Below are 7,916 nucleotides of genomic sequence, written 5' to 3'. Positions count from 1 at the left end.
TTTTAAATAAGTGTCTACACTGGCATATATGCTGATTTTTAAACTGTGTTTTCACATGAAAGAATAGGTTTAGTGATCAGATGGGACTCAGACTCAGGCACAGCCCTCTGCTCTCAAGATTTCATTCATCTTCAGTCTTGGGAAACTAAAGCACACAGCCTTTTTATCTGGTTTTTAAAATTACCTTAGTACACTTTGGCTCCTGAATGTTGTTCAGACGTACAAGTGTTAAAATCTTGATCCCTAGCCAAGTGAGGGTGGCAAGAATTTCAAGGTATAATGGGAGGGCTTGTATTATTGGGGGTATACTTGTGAATGGGTTTTGGTATCCTGACATCTTCCTATCTTTCTCTGCATCCTGGTCATAAGGTACATAGTTTCGCTCTGCCATGCATTGCTGCCACAATGATTTGCCTAACAACAATGATGTCCATCATGTGACACAAAGGAGTTTATTTTCATTGGTTGATGGTCTCAGATATTTATTATAGTAATAGAAAGCTCCCTAATATAACCTCTGCCCTTATTGAAGACTTGAGAGAAAAATCTTGCATTTTTCAGCAGTCAAAGTTTATGCTATTATCTGCCTCACTATCAAAATGGGCAAAGGTTAGTGGAACTCTCTATAAGTGGAACATGAAGTTGTTAGGCTTATGATTGAGAAATAACAAGTTGATTCTGCCTGTTGATCAATTCATCACTCAAATGTATCTGAAGGAAAGTATTATACCTTGTAACACACAATAACACCATCATCACAATTATAGGACCCAAATAATCCTTGGCAGGAAGCAGTGTTTGAAATGTCATAATACCTGCACTCAAGTCATGCTACAGAGTCATAGTGACCAAAATGGTAATGTGCTATTGTAAGTCAGACACAAATACCAGTGAAATAAAAGACGGAAGTCAGAAACAAATGCAAACAGCTGCAGTCATTGTGCTTTGACCAAAAAAAAAAAAAAAAATACATATTAGGAAAAAACATCCTTTTTAACAAATGGTGCTAGGGAAATTGGATAATTGCATGCAAAATGTTGAAATAAGACATATATCTCTCATTCTACACAAAAGTCAATTCAAAATGGATCAAAGGCCTTCAAATAAAACTTGAAATACTGAGGCTGCTAAGAAAAGCACTTCAAATACTGACATAAACAAATACTTCCTGAAATTGGCACCAGTAGCTTGGGAAAGTTAACCGCAAGAATTGATAAATAGGAGTACATTTATTTAAAAAGCTTTAGCACACAAAAGAAATAATCAGCATAGGGAGGAGATAGCACACAGAGTGGGAAATTAAACCAAGAATATATAAGCATTGAGAAATTTGAACACCCTAATGCAAAATTGTCTAATCAATAAATGGGCTACTGACCTGGACGAACAGTCCTCAAAAGAAGAAATACAATACTCAGTGAATACTTGAAAACATGTTTAACATTTGGAAATTAAACTGATTTGAGAGTCCATCTCTCTCAGATCAGAAATGCTACTGTCTTAGTCAGGGTTTCTATTCCTGTACAGACATCATGACCAAGAAGCAAGTTGGGGAGGAAAGGGTTTATTCAGCTTACTTCCACATTGCTGTTCACCATTGAAGGAAGTCAGGACTGGAACTTAAGCAGGTCAGGAAGCAGGAGCTGATGCAGAGGCCATGGAGGGATGTTCCTTACTGGCTTGCTTCCACTGGCTTGCTCAGCTTGCTCTCTTATAGAATCCAAGACTTCCACCCCAGGGATGGCCCCACCCACAATGGGCCCTACCCCTTTGATCACTAATTGAGAAAATGCCCCACATCTGGATCTCATGGAGGCACTTCCCCAACTGAAGCTCCTTTCTCTGTGATAACTCCAGCCTGTGCCAAGTTGATACACAAAACCAGCCAGTACAGCTACCATCAAGAAAATGAATTACGAGCCAGGCAGTGGTTGGTGCACACCTTTAATCCCAGCACTTGGGAGGCAGAGGCAGGCAAATCTCTGAGTTCCAGGCCAGCCTGGTCTACAGAATGAGTTACAGAACAACCAGGGCTACACAGAGAAACCCTGTCTCAGAAAAACTAAACCAAACCAAAACAAAAATATAAAAGGGATGGGGGACAAATGAACAAATGGCAAATGTGCAGGCCTGGATGCAAATGAGGCTGCAGGTAAGCCTGCAGGTGAAGAGGATACAGGTAAGGATGCAGGTGAGAAGGAAACCTGTTTCTACAGGTGGTAGGAATCTAAAGTGGTATAGCCACTGTGCAAATCAACATGGAAATCACTGGGGAACAAAAAGAACTATGTGATACCCAGAGTATTACCTTAGAGATACACATACATACATGTTTAATGCTGAGATGTTCACCAGGGCATGGAACTAGCCAACATGTCTATCAACAGAACAAACAGGTCATAGGTACATGTACACAATGGAATTTTGTAGAACCATGAAGAAAACCGATATTCTGACATTTGCAGGAAAGTGGATAGAACTGAAAGTCACTATGTTGAGTGAAACAGATTGGACTCAGGAAGACAATATAACGTTTCCTATTGTATACAACACCTGAATGTCAGTCTGTCTTTGTGTGCATAGGTAAGTGCCACCAGGAGTAAGGAAGAAGCCCTAAGGTGAGGGGAGGAATACCTGAGCCTTGCAAGCAGAGCGGGGACCACAGACCATGACAGGGTGGAAAGGTGATCAAGAGAGTAGCAGGGAGAGATGAAAAGGGAGTGGAAGGAAAGCCCACAAGATCAACTCACATGAGAGATACAGTTAAAGACTTCCTGTGTATGCTAATTCTATAAAAGTAGAAGGGATGCCCTTTACTTTGAAAGTGAACTTAAAGATTGATAAAAATGAAAATAACTTTAAAACCTAGTTATTCTCTGTTGGTTTACATTTGTGAATTCCTATAGCCAACAATTACATCTTCCTTGTTTTTATGTACTCTATTTAAATACAAATTTATGCCTTTTCTTTCTGTAACTGCAATAAGGACAGAGGTAAAATGAGAAAAACTGAGCGCTCATTTTCTTAGACAGAACTTCTGAGGTCTGAGGTGCTCAGAAATTTTTGGTTAGCTTTTTAAAAATTTTAGGTTTTCGAATCTAGAAACCTAGAAAATAACCCCACTAAAGCTTTTGAGTCTTGTAGACAAAGAGTGAGCACTTCTTTCCAGCCAAGAAAATAGCAAATAAATACAAATAAAATGATCGGGGAGTCGAGTGGTAAGTTCACCGAGAGACACATCCTGTCCTCAACTCCTAGTTTTTGCCAAGGATATTTGATGGATGATCTGAAATTCTGGAGACTCAACAGAAGTAGGAGTCTCAGGGGATATGAAGAATGATAATCCATGTCACAGGGAAGACAGCAGGTCAAGGTCATGCTGCCATGATACAGTTACAAGGGCTTAAACAACACCCAACTCAGAAATGATAACAATGACTTCTTGAGTTGAAGTTCCTTTGTCAGATTTTCTAAACTGTGGAACATCATGGGCCTCTTCGGCTTCCTTCAGGACAGGGGGCATCAGTAGTGACTTCTATGCATATCACAGGTTCTACCTTACCAATAGGAGTTCAAGCTGAAACCTGGTAAACATCGGAACATAAAGCTTTGTGATGGTTTTGCATATGATCACTACAAAGCAAATCCATGCTAATTGTATGTGTTCCTATGAGTGAATCAATGAAGAGGATCAGGTGAAAGGTATACAAGAAATTAACTTTATAAAAGAGTCTCAGTGAGGAGCATATGGCCTCCTCCCACTTCTCAAGATGTGCTCTGGAATTTCTTTTGTGGATATGCATGACAAGCCTCCATAGACAGAGCATAGTTATCATCCACACACAAGATGACAGAGCATCTGGGAGATGGTCCAGAAAGAAGACTCCATACTTTTTTTTCCTGAAAGCAATACAGCGTAGTAGTGAACTTAATTTACAGTTTGAAATAGACTTCTATATTTACAATTTTCTATGGATTCTTTGTTCAAAACATGTGGCTGGGTGTTTTGTCATTGCAACAATGTCCAAATTGGTCATTGTGAACCACTCTGGATCTGTAAGTCTGTGCTATGTAAGTTGGCACTAGAACTGATACATTGACTTTCCCCACTTCTTATACTTCTGATCATTTCTGTGATAATCCACTCAGGTAAATAAACCACTTGCCATACATCAGCTGCCTATTTATTCTCTTGCCATTAAGTATAACACATGTGCATGCATATGTGCACACAAACGGCGGCAGGAAAATTAAACTCATGAAGATACTTTATTAGTGGGAAGTCACAGCTGATTTAACTTTGAAGAGTCAAGCAATTCTAGTTCCTCCTGCAACTTTATCTCACCCACACCACATAAGTACACAATGAAGCATGAAACCCATATATGCAAGTGGAATACCTCTTGCACAAAGAAGCATATTCTTCCAGTGATAATTCTGCTGTGCTGTGCTTGATATCTTTAAAAATTACTTTCTCCAGACTTATATTCTTACCTATCTCTTTTCTCCATAAGCTTCTCTTACACCTAACAAATTCTGGGCTTAAGGGTACTATTTGATATTAAGAATTAAGTCACAGTGAAAACCAAATGGCAGAGAGGCTCTAGGGTTCCCACTGCCTTACAGCCCTACTGTTACACTTCAGAAAAATGAGCCACCCAAAGAGCCAGATGGTGGCACTATTAAGAGGTAACTAGCTTGTAAGATGCTACTCTGACGGACAGATTAGCTTCTGGGTGAACTGGTAACTGAGTGGGCTCCTGGAGGGTGTCTGTTTGAAGGAAGTGTGTCACGTAGGGTTGTATCTTAAGGGGTATGGCACATCCCTGGACCCTTTACTCAGTGTTGACCAGCTACCATGACATAACTGTCTCTGCTCCTGCATCCTTTCCACCACATCCTTTCCTCTGCCTCCCTACAGACACACAGCCATGCCTGCTACGGATTGAAACCTCCAAAATTGGAGCCAAAATAATGTTTCCCTCTTTTATTTTCACAGATACCTTATTACAGCAGTTCACAAAACAATACACCTACCCTCAACCAACTTCCATCACCTGCCCTGTGCAGCTTTGTTAAATGGTACTAAGTCCAGTCTTTGTATTCCTTTACCCCATTAAGACACCATCCAAAACTCTGTAGCAACCAAAATTTATCATCTCCTTAAAATTCTCGATCAAAACTCAGCTCCTCCAGAAAACCCTCTTCTGATTTAATTGTCTCATCAACTCTTCCAATACAGAGGGAATCAGAGGACAATAGCATTTTTGCTTTCCTGATATGTAGCACTAAAAGAGAGATGGAGCACAGTTAATGGTAGAGAAAGGGTGAATAGTTAATTATCATAGCCAATCAACTAGTTTAAGACAGGGAATAAAGTGGGGGTAGAACTGTATTTCACTACATTAAATAAAAAAACATTGAAATTAAAATAGAATTCTTACAAACTACAGAGCTAGCAGACTTCTGTAAAATTTAAGCTACAGAACTGCATGAGAGAAGAAAACTCAAGAGTACAAAAGTCATGGTGGACCCAAATAGGAGGTCACTGCTTATTCAAATTTCTATAACTCCATGTTTAGACAATTTTCTACACAATTAAAATGCAGATTCCTTAAAAAATAAGCTTAGTGGCTCTCCTCTCAGCAACACATCCACATCCTATGTAATGCAATGCTGGACAATTACCTACACACACCAAACACTTGGTAAGTTCCTGGGAAACTTAGAATGATTGGTTCTAGGCTCCCTCCCAATCCTAAAAGCACCCAAACTACCAGGGGCTCAGGTCCTTTATATAAAATGGGGTAGCGATGCATCTAACCTCTTGAACACTATAAGTCATCTCTAGCTTACTTATATTAAACAGTGCAAAACGTGGTGAAAACGTGCAAACGTGGTAGAAAGTTGCGTAGGGAGTGAGGACAAGAGGTAGCCTGCACGGGTTCCATGCAGATGCAGGGTTTTTTTAATTTTTTATTTTTAAATTTTGTGTGTATGAGTACACTGTAGCTGTACAGATGACCGTGAGCCATTATGTGGCTGCTAGGAAATGAACTCAGGATGGCCCCCCCGCTTGCTCCGGCTCCGCTCATTCCAGCTCCTGCGTAATGTACTGTAGCTGTCTTCAGACGCACCAGAAGAGGGCGTCAGATCTCATAATGGGTGGTTGTGAGCCACCATGTGGTTGCTGGGATCCGAACTCAGGACCTTCAGAAGAGCAGTCAGTGCTCCTGCCTGCTGAGCCATCTCGACAGCCTGCAGATGCAATTTTATCAGCAGCATTTTTGATCTGCACTTGGTTGACTCTACAGATGCGGTACCCATGGATATGGAGGGCCAGCTATATTTGCATATATCAGTAGGACCCAGAACCAGTTTTCAGAGGAAGCAGCCTCCAGTGCTTACAAAATTAGGGAGACTATTTAGCCCAGATTTTATATTTTTACAGAGGAAGAGACACAGATTGGAATGCTAATTGGAGAACATCGCACCAACTTAATGAGTCAGGTGGTAGAGAATTCAGGCTTCTGAACTTCTTGTCCAGGACTCTTTTCAAGTCCCTACACAGCACAGAAAGAGAAAATTATACCAAAAGCTCAGTACAGTGATGCAAAGCACACCAAGCACCATGTATGCTGCATTTGAAAGGCATTTAGCAAAGCACTCTGGGTAACAAGATCTATAAACTGAATTTCCTACATAGATTGTACGTTGAATAATATATATTATCATATATGTTATAATATATATGATATATATTATAATATATGTATATTATAATATATATGTATTATATGTATTATAAGTTATATGTATTATAGAGTGTCACAGAATTTTCCCTGTCCAATTACATTAGTGCAGAGGAGGCCTGTGATTGGCCAGGGAAAAGGGAGGCAGAGCTAAGAGTTGCAGAGACAGAGAGTATCTCAGGGGAGCAGAGCAGGGGAGAGATGAAGGAGAATGGAGGTTGACATGATGTTATCAATGGTTAGAATAATTGAGATAAAGCTTTATCATTATTAATTGGCTCTGAAATTTTTGAATTGGCATCTTGTAAATTGTGACTCTATTGATACATATATCTGATTGGTTAACTAAGCTTTAAAAGTCTTGATTCTACAGGTTACTGGGTCTTGTAATATGCCACTGAGAGGTTGGCGGTCCCACTTAGTTTCTGGAATGTGAGTTTGCTGACTACATGAGTTTATGGCTGAGGAAGAACTAGCAGTGCCAGGGACAAGTGAATGAGAGATGGGAACACAGCTATCTGGCATAGCAGAGGCTAGCTGGAGAGAGTTGGGGGTCAGCGGCAGGAGCGCAAGTGTCTGGCCCCACAGAGAGGCGTCATTTTTTAATATTTACTGCAACAATATATTTATAATATATATATATATATATATATATATATATATATGTATAATTTGATGTTGTATTTAGCTGGGTGTATCTGGAAAGCCAAAGGTAACAGTGGCTTTAAGGGGCTGGAGAGATGTCTCAGCGGTTAAGAGCACTAACTGCTCTTCCAGAGGTCCTGAATTCAATTCTTGGCAATCACATGGTAGCTTAAAACCATCTGTAACGGGATCCGATCCCCTCTTCTGGTGTTTATGAAGGCAGCTACAGTGTACTCAGATACATAAAACAAATGAATAATTCTTTTTTTTAAAGTGGCTTTAAAAAGAGAGACATTTGTTTTTATGTGACCAAATGAAATTCTACAGAATGGGGTCCAGAGATGGCAAAGAGCATCCTGGTGTCAGCAGCCCTTATGCCTTTGCACTTCGCTCCACTCCTTTCCCATAATACATCTGGGTACAAGCTGATGCTCTAGCTTTACCTAGCCCCTCTTTTTTTTTTATTAGATATTTTCTTTATTTACATGTAAATTTCTCCATTCCCAGTTTCCCTTCCAA

The sequence above is a fragment of the Mastomys coucha genome, unplaced genomic scaffold (assembly GCF_008632895.1).
Source record: "Mastomys coucha isolate ucsf_1 unplaced genomic scaffold, UCSF_Mcou_1 pScaffold15, whole genome shotgun sequence".
NCBI lineage: Eukaryota > Metazoa > Chordata > Mammalia > Rodentia > Muridae > Mastomys > Mastomys coucha.
This window is presented reverse-complemented; position numbering follows the sequence as displayed.